The following is a 10225-nucleotide window of genomic DNA, read 5'->3' on the forward strand; positions in this document are numbered from 1 at the left end:
CAGCAGCACCTGTCAAGGGATGAGATATAGCAGGTGTAAGTGAATGGTCAGTTCTTGAAGTTGATGCAGGAATCAAGAAAACTGGTCAAGCATAAGGATCTAAGCAACTTTAAAATGGGCCAGATTGTAATGACAAGATGACTGTGTCAGAGCACCCCCTTAAATATCAGGTCTTGTGGGGTGTTCCCAGTATGCAGTGGTTAGTACCTATCAAAGCTGGTCCAAGAAATGACAACAGGTGAACTTGTGACAATATCATGGGCTGTCAAGGCTCATTGGTGTACGTTTATTTTTGTGGGGAGTGAAGGCTGGCCTATCTGGTTTGATCACTATATATAGTATATATAGTAGCTATTCCATCCTCTTTAATAAAACCCTTGTGTGCGTCCAGTGTCCGTGTGTGTGTCTTCTGGTGAAGTGCGCATGCGCAGGGCCACACAGCACGTGTTCAGTCTTTTCCTGTGCATTCCCTGTGCAGAGAGAGAAGACAGGCACACACACAGGCGCGCGCGAGTCACACCCACACACACACACACACACAGGCGCGCACGAGTCACGCACACACACAGGTGCGCACACATCACACACACACACACACAGGCGCGCGCGCGTCACACACACACACAGACACGCGCCGCGTCACACACACACGAGACACACACACACACAGGCACACGCGACAGACAGACAGACAGACACACACAGGCAAGAGACAGACAGACACACATACAGACACAGAGGCGCGCGCTTAAGAGACACACATGCGAGAGACAGACACATGCAGGCCCGCGAGAGAGACACACACACACACACACATGCATGCATTGTTGCAATGTTACTTTTCTTAGTTGTTTATTAAATTACATATTTTTCAAATGTTCATTTTTTCCCCTGTGCTTAAAATTAATTAAAAAGAGTTTTTAGCGAGCGGGTCATAAGGCTATAGTGTAAATTCTTGCAGTCTTAGTTTTCTCAGTTGTTGAAGGTTTTCTTAGTGTTAGTCAATGTTTTTACATTTAGTTTACTATTACGCTGTGCTTTCTATGGTATAGTTAACTATATTTGTGCTTAAAAACTTAAAAAATATATATATTTACATACAGTTCATACGGTCTGGAACAGATTAATTGTATTTACATACAATCCTATGGGGGAAATTACTTCGGTTCACGACCAAATCGGGTTACAACCAGAGTTTTGGAACGAATTATGGTCGTGAACCGAGGTTCTACTGTATTACTGTCAGACAAAATTACAGGCATTTTATGGAAATACAAACCAGTATTACTGAGAGAGAAAATTAAAGGCACACAATACAGTGACACATATTACAGCCACATACAAGGTCCCTTGCGATTTAATATAGACTGTTCATACAAACGTTTATGCACTACTGTTCTAGCGCCCGTTATTGTAATGGGCTTAATGTCTAGTTCCTAAATAATAGCAAAAAACTTTCATTTTCCCAGTTTTACTCATGAGAAGCTTACAGGTTATAACTGATTTTTGCAGTCTTCCACCCACTATAAAAAAGATGCCATTAGATTGACAAGCTACTAAAACCTAACATATGGTAAGTGATATGGATGTATGGGTTTATTCTGTTAGCCATCTGCCCATTCTAAGGTTAATTCTGCTGGGTATATTTTACTGGATCAAGCATCCATATTAAAATTCACTCACACTTACATATCACTGCCCAAACACAATGGAGACATAAAAACAATGGAGCTCATTTTTAAATGTAATCCAATGAGTTCACCATAGCACACTAGGTTTTGCCATGTGGAGGACTGATACACACTTACTAAGCTCGAAAAGAAAACGATGGTTTCTCATCACAGATTACTATATCAAAGCTGATAACTGCTGCAGTATATTGCTGCCCACGAAGCTGTTATTCATCAGACCCCCAGACACTGCGATGTGTAATACCGTTGATTAAAATGAGCTTTTAGATCGTAGACTATTAATTCATATATAATACATATATAAATGAAAGGATCGATAAAATGTATTTTATTTTGCATTTATTTACTCTTGATTGTCTTACTCAGTTAAATCATCAGATACACTTTAAAGGTATATACTTGCCATATGTCGGGTTATTATTGATATTTTTTCATATTTCTAACATGAACACACGCAAGTCACTCGTGGTAAACGAGATATATGAGGTCTCTTCCACGACAGGGAGAAGACTATATACCATTTTCATAAACCGTCCGTTAACTATAAGATCTTATAAGCAAACTCACAGTAACTCTTCACGTACATATAATAAATTATTTATTTACGTTTAATATTTGTGTTTTTTATAATTTATTGTTTGGCAATATATTGTTTATGAGTAAAACGTTGTATTTTATGAAGTATTTGAAGAAAGAACGACGTATTTGAAAGGAGAGAAACATCCTTCGGGAAAGAAAAAGCAGTTAAACTTCAGCACTCTGGACAGATCCTGCTAGCCAATATACTTTGAAAAACGGCAAGAGAGCAGAATTAACACTCATTTAAACCACCATCACCATTGTCTAACTAGTAGTTAGTTAAATACACTGAAGCCCTCGATGTCAATGAAAATTAACCCCCTCGTTTAAATAACAACTATAATTATCAATGAGATCGAAGGGAGAGTACAAAGAGCCTTTCAAACAGTAAAGAGCTGTAGCATATCAAATGTCAAGGATTTTCAAGCGACTCGGGCGTTTGAATGATTATCACTTTCATTCAGAAAAGGTATAATCAAAAGTAATTATTTATTTTTAAAGCACAAACTGTAATGTATAATGTATGGAGAAAGGAATTATGCGTTGTAAATGAGCTAGAACTTCTTATTCATCATCCGACACTCCCTTACATTCAAAAACAATTTCAAAAACTCACTTTTTATCCTTAACCTGGGATAATCAAATTCTTCGTATACCTCCTCGCCCCACCTCCCTACCCCCACCTTTAATCAGTCTTAGCATGTATCGATTTTCAGTTTGGATATCTCCTTTGCTCCTCGTTTAATTTTTCACCTTATGACAATGAGTGATTATTTGTATTGTAACATTACCACATGGATAATTTATTCTTGGTTTCTTTGTAAAAGGTAGCATCACAAGGCGTTATACAAAACAACGCTTCGCTAATAGTTATATAGGTTTTGTACTTTACTGCCTGCTTTATTCTTCCGTTTAAAAACCAGTGTTCATGTACTGGTCATTTACATCCTTGTCACGGCAATAAGTGCCCCTAAGTAATATAGTGGTTAATAAAATGTTTGATTATATTTATGGCAACACCATAATTGTCAAATGCATCGCAGCACACAGAAGCTGGATATTAATGAGCCAATCGAGAGGTCATATTTCCATGAGTTCTATTTCATCCAGCTATCATGTTCTTGAAATGATCGTTTTTCCGCATGCCGGGTAGCCTACAGTCATACACAATACCAAGATGAGCTTAAACAAGAACATAAGCAGTCGTCTATACGATCGCAAACAGTTATTTTGCATACATTCAAAGGATTTCATCGAGATAAATCTAATGTAGCGTAAGCAAAGCATCACAGAAACATCGCATGTAATATGCAGGTATAAATACCTTCATGAACAGCCCCAAATGAGACTAGCTCGTACTTCTCCGCGGTCGAACTCGAACTGAAGAAAGAGTGACCGAGACGAACGCGCGCAGACATTTTTTTAAATCACTAATGATGGAAAGTAGCACGAATCTATTAAGCTCATCTAATACAGGCAACCTTGTTTAAAAATGTGCTGTCAACAATCTCACGGGTTGCGACACTTTATCTTTTTCGCCATCTTCTTTGGAAATAAAGGACACAGAGAAACAGAAAGGAATCGAGGAGAAAATCACTCACGCTTTCCCCACTCAGATTAATGGATTACACGGGCTCTCAAAAGCTCCATTTTCAAGGAAGTATTTCCTAGCATCCAGAAAGAAGATATCCGTGATCACAGCGAGAGAGAGAGAGAGAGAGAGAGAGAGAGAGAGAGAGAGAGAGAGAGAGAGAGCGCAATCAAGCGAGCAAGAGAGAGAGAGAGAGAGAGTTGAATTATTCAAAGACGAGTCACGTGACCAGATTTAAATTTATTATTTAACGAGATGCTCCCATTGAACGGGCTCTTACGTCAATAGCGTCCTGATGTCAGCCCTCCTCCCCTATTAGAGCGGCTCTCTGTTCCGGTCGCTGAGGAGCCTGGCGTAGAGGAGCGCAGGTTGCAGAGCTCCCCACAGCAGCATCATCTTCTCCTCCTCCCTGCAGCATCCTATGCTCGCGCAATATCGCCTGCTTTACCCATTCGACCAATTCCACTTTTTGCCCTCTTTGCTTGCACACGTTTAATTTGACAAGTTTCTGTGAGTCTGAGCGCGGGGTTTTACACGGTGTAACCCCTTCTTGAAGCTGGTCCGACTCAGAAAACAACTAGTTGCACAGAAGTGCTGCATAGCCTGACATGGATTGCTGTATTATTTAGCCTTACTTCTTTAGCACTTCTTCTGATCATCCCTGAATAAATCTTTTCTCACTCCTCCTCCTCCTCCTTTTTTACTCTGAAGGTTTTGTTCGCCTAACAATGAAGGAAATCTCTTCAGTTTATTTTGTCACAAGTTACAGCATGCAAATTCTATACATTGCAGCTAAAAAGAGGCATAATCAAATTGATAAAATAGAAACACACATTAAAATAGATTGAATATGGACAAAACAGTAAAAATGTATTCATGAAAAGAAAAATGCGGGTGTTGTATGTACCATTCATGCATATTAGGCACAAAGAGAAAATGAAGTGTCACCACCTAAAGATGAAAATATACAGTTTTCAATTCAGTGAACAGCAAACATTAACTTCAGGTCATACTTTGATGACAGAGACAGATACAGCCTCATGAACAGACACCAGTCGGGGAGCTATAGATAGACACTCAACAAAAACGTCAGTGATAGCTTGTTTGTTTAGAAGATTTCTGACAGGCTTTGAAATAAAAGCAGGTCGTGTGTGTCTGAGCTTTCCAATGTTTTTATAGGTGTGTATTATGGTGCACACCATTTCATATTTTATATCTGATGTAGGATGAGCCAGCACTAAAAACACAATTCTTTGTTGCAGAAGTCCATTTAGTAACAAAATTACTAAAAAAATGAATAAAAAAAAACCTAAAAGTAGGATGTAATGACATCCTTGTCAACAGATTCAGCAGTAGGCATGGGACTATCTGAATTAGAAAGAATTACACAGATGATGAAAGGGGTTTGTTAACAACAACTGAGATGCAATGGACTGAGTTAAGGATTTTGTGTTACCAAGGCTGTGCATACATAAATATCTGTCAGGATATGTAATTACTGAGGAATCAAAAGAAGATAGTTGAGATAGTTCTGGTGCTTCTGATTAGGATGCATCCCTGGGAAGGCGTTTCAGGTATGTCCAACAGGGAGGAGACCTTGAGACAGACCCAGGGCACACTGGAGAGATTATATCCCCTTGAAGCAGTTGGAGGAGATGGCAAAGAAAAGGCATGCCTGGTCATTTTTGCTTAAATGGCTGCCTCTGGATCTGGATACACATCAGAAAATGGATGGATGGATAAGATTAAATAGCGAGAGGGAGACACAGTTGTGAGATAAATGTGATGGAAGCTGAAGTCTTGAAGATGCACAGGAAATTGTTATGGGCATCCAAGGACTGAAGAATACACTGCTGAGGAGGTAATTATTCTTCCAGGACTGGCCTTTCACTATTGTAGAGGAATGAGATTAGAATTAATATTTTGTGAGTGGTGGGGAATCATAGACCTCATTTTCTACATGTTTGTACCCAGTTCTCTAGACTTCTGTGACCAAAGCAGCTCCATTTAATTCATGTTATGTAGTTTGTTACTGGTGTAGGACATGGGCGCACCTTTTATTGACCTGACTTTGCTGTGTTATCCTCTGCTTATGTTTTATGTCTGAGTTAATGGCTGTATGAGCATATGAACAGAGAGGAGTGATGACCTCTTTCTTTAACTATGATTAGTGCTACATACTTTCACTGAATCCATCACTCAAACCTTTTTTTCTGCTCTTGTGTTTGCTAAGGATAAATGTTTAAGCCAATAAATGTGAGAAACATGGAATTTTACAAAAGTGAAATGCTAAAAAAGGTGTAGGGTCATTATTGTGACATGTGCATAGTATAGTAAAATTATTTTTTGCATGCACTAATCAACAGGTTCCATGATTAGTGAGTAGAATTATCTTACCTTGAAACTTCTGTCTGCCTTACGTGAAAATCTCAGAACACATTTGTCATAATCTAGTTACAACTAACTATATGCCAAATGTATTTGAGCGTTCTATTATTTCCACTCCTTCAATCTTCTTCTTCATTTGGCTGCTCCCGTTAGGGGTTGCCACAGTGGATCATCTTCTTCCATATCTTTCTGTTCTCTGCATCTTGCTCTATCACACCCATCACCTGCATGTCCTCTCTCACCACATCCATAAACCTTCTCTTAGGCCTTCCTCTTTTCCTCTTACCTGGCAGCTCTATCCTTAAGATCCTTCTCCCAATATACTCAGCATCTCTCCTCTGCACATGTCCAAACCAGCGCAATCTCATCTCATCCTCATCACACCCAATGCAAATCTTAACATTTTTACCAATGCCACCTCCAGTTCTGTCTCCTGCTTTCTGGTCTATGCCACCATCTCCAGCCCATATAACATAGCTGGTCTCACTACCATCCTGTAGACTTTCTCTTTCACTCTTGCTGATACCTGTTTGTCACAAATTACTCCTGACACTCTTCTCCACCCATTCCACCCTGCTTGCACTCTCTTTTTTACCCCTCATCCACAATCCCCATTACTATGTACTGTTGATCCCAAGTATTTAAACTCATCCACCTTCGCCAACTCTACCCCCTGCATCCTCAGCATTCCAATGACCTCCCTCTCATTCACACACATGTATTCTGACTTGTTCCTACTGACCTTCATTCCTCTCCTCTCTAGAGCATATCTCCAACTATCCAGGGTCTCCTCAACCTGCTCCCTACTATCGCTACAGATCACAATGTCATCAGCAAACATCATAGTCCAAGGGGACTCCTGTCTAATCTCGTCTGTCAACCTGTTCATCACCATTGCAAATAAGAAAGGGCTCAGAGCCGATCCCTTATGTAATCCCACCTTCAACTTGAATACATCCGTCACTCCTACCGCAGACCTCACCACTGTCACACTTCCCTCGTACATATCCTATACAACTCTTACATACTTCTCTGCCACTTCCGACTTCTTCATACAATACCACAACTCTTCTTGAGGCACACTGTCATATGCTTTCTCCAGGTCCCTAAGGACGCAATGCATCTCATTCTGGCCTTCTCTATACTTCTCCATCAACACCCTCAGAGCAAACATTGCATCAGTTGTGCTCTTTCTTGGCATGAAACCATACTGCTGCTCACTAATCATCAACTCACTTCTTACTCTAGCTTCCACTACTCTTTCCCATAACTTCATGCTGTGGCTCATCAATTTTATCCCCCAGTAGTTACTACAGTCCTGCACATTCCCCTTATTCCTAAATATTGGCACCAGTACACTTCTTCTCCACTCCGCAGGCATCCTCTCACTTTCCAAGATTCCATTAAACAATCTGGTTAAAAACTCCACTCCCATCTCTCCTAAACACCTCCATTTTCCACAGGTATATCATCTTGACCAACGGCCTTTCCATTTTTCATCGTCTTCATAGCTGTCTTAACTTCCTTCTTGCTAATCCATTGCACTTCCTGATTCACTATCTCCACATCATCCAACCTCTTAAAGTACTCTTTCCATCTGCTTAACACACTCTTCTCGCTTGTGAGTATGTTTCAATCTTTATCCTTTATCACCCTAACCTACTGCACATCTTTCCCAGCTCGGTCCCTCTGTCTAGCCAATCGGTACAGGTCCTTTTCTCCCTCCTTAGTGTCCAACCTCTCATGCAACTCATCATAGGCCTTTTTTTAGCCTTTGCCACCTCTCTCTTCACCTTACTCCTTATCTTTTTTACTCTTGTCTACTTTCTACATCTCTCTGACTATCCCACTTCTTCTTTGCCATCCTCTTCTTCTGTATACTCTCCTGTACTTACCCATTCCACCACCAGGTTTCCTTTTCCTCCTTCCTCTGTCCACATGTCACGCCAAGCACCCTTCTTGCTGTCACCCTTACTACATCTGCTGTAGTTTCCCAACTGTCTGGTAACTCTTCACTGCCATCCAGTGCCAGTCTCCCCTTCTCCCTAAACTCAACCTTGCAGTCTTCCTTTTTCAACTTCCACCATTTGATCATTGGCTCTGCCCTCACTCTCTTCCTTTTCTTGATCTCCAACGACATCCTACAGACCACCATTCTATACTGCTTAACTACACTTTCCCTGCTACCACTTTGCAGTCTTCAATATCCTTCAGATTGACTCTTCCGCATAGGATGTAATCTACCTGTGTTCATATTCCTCCACTCTTGTATGTCACTCTATGTTCCTCCCTCTTCTTAAAATACGTTTTCACCACAGCCATGTCGATCCTTTTGGCAAAATCCACTATCATCTGACCCTCTTCATGACACCATACCTACCCATCACCTCCTCATCTCCTCTGTTCCCTTCACCAACATGTCCATTGAAATCCATTTCAATCACCACATTCTGTCCCTTGGGTACACTGTTCATCACTTCATCCAACTCACTCCAAAAATCTTCTTTCTCCTCCATCACACACCCAACTTGTGGGGCACATGTACTAACAACATTCATCATCACACCTTCAATTACCAGCTTCATAATCATTACTCTATCTGACACTCTTTTCACCTCCAAAACACTCTTGACATACTGTTCCTTCAGAATAACCCCTACCCCATTTCTCCTCCAATTTCCACTCCTTCAGTAATGTTAGTAATGGGTAAAAGGCTGAGGCACCCTAAAATCTGCAGAAGTAATCAGCAACAGTATGAATGCAGGGTCGTGCCTTTAACTTTCCTTTATAGGGCCAAAAGATAGGAACTTAAATGGAGAATAAGCCATTTGGAAAACAGAGGAATTGAGTATTGCAAGATGGGCGACACTTTCTAAAGGATTTAGAGATTTACATTGACACAATATTTTCATCATCTAAGCACCTTGCAGAAGCAATTAGAAAGACAAATTAGAGAGACATTATATTATATTATAAAAAGTGTTGAATATAAATTAAGGGGCAATATACTTTGAGTATATAATGCACTAGTGTGATGGCATCTGCTACTGCAAGAAAGACATAGCAGCACTAAGAGCTGTGCAAAGAGAGCAACAAATTCATCCCAGGACTTCAGACATTTCATACTCTGACAGACTCAGAGAATTAAACCTGTTTAGTCTCAAGCAGAGTAGACTAAATGGATAACTGATCCAGGTCTTCATAATTCTCAAAGGTGCTGATAAAGTGGATCCAGCAGAATTCTTCTAAGTTAAATGTGAATCACATATTTAGGAACACTAGAAGAAATTAAGTGATACTGCATTTTGTAGACAGGAAGCACTTGTTTTCACAAACAAATTACCGAGATACGTAGTTGAAGCAAAACCTAGACAACCCTTAAGAAGTATCTGGATGAGATATTGGGAGAAAAATGAGCTTGATGGACCAAATGGTCTCTTCTTGTTTGTCAAATTTGCTATGTTCTTAAATGAGGTGAAACTTGGCCGAGGTCATTTGTGTGTTACTAGCTCAGGAACAAGTTTGGGAAATTAAGACGAAAGAGTTTTACTACAGTTTAAATGAGTTGTGAAGGTAATGTTCAGTTTCAGTACAATTTATTTTCATTTTATAGTGCTCTTATAAATATGAACCTGAGAATGTGTGCACAATTCCACAGCTAAAATGCAATAACAGTAAATTGTTAAAGTATACAACACTAACATATCAAGAACACATAAAATATGTTAACACATAGTAAACAAGATTTTTTTTATTTTCTAAACATAAGAAAATATAAAATAGCACAGATGTTTGTACTTTTGTTTTAATTCTATGCCTTGCTTATCTGTTCTGCTAGAACGCACTTTGGTATAATTTTTGTAAAAAGTGTAATACAAACAAGACTTATTATAAGCTAATGCTGTTATGTCTATTACCGAGATATGACCAGTTGATATTAGGAGGAGGAAGAGGAGGAGAGGAGGACTGCAGTCAA

The 10225-nt window shown here is 39.8% G+C and overlaps 1 protein-coding gene across 1 annotated transcript in view; it reads right to left on the minus strand.

Annotated features, from left to right (window-relative positions):
- slc7a14a (solute carrier family 7 member 14a) overlaps positions 1-3960 on the minus strand; it is a 98773-nt gene extending 94813 nt beyond the window's left edge. Inside the window, exon 1 of the mRNA XM_039761291.1 lies at positions 3872-3960. The gene's annotated coding sequence lies outside the window, so the exon portion shown is untranslated. The remainder of the gene's footprint in view (positions 1-3871) is intronic.
- Positions 3961-10225: the final 6265 nt, after the last annotated feature.

The sequence above is a fragment of the Polypterus senegalus genome, chromosome 1, assembly GCF_016835505.1.
Source record: "Polypterus senegalus isolate Bchr_013 chromosome 1, ASM1683550v1, whole genome shotgun sequence".
Taxonomy (NCBI): Eukaryota; Metazoa; Chordata; class Cladistia; order Polypteriformes; family Polypteridae; genus Polypterus; species Polypterus senegalus.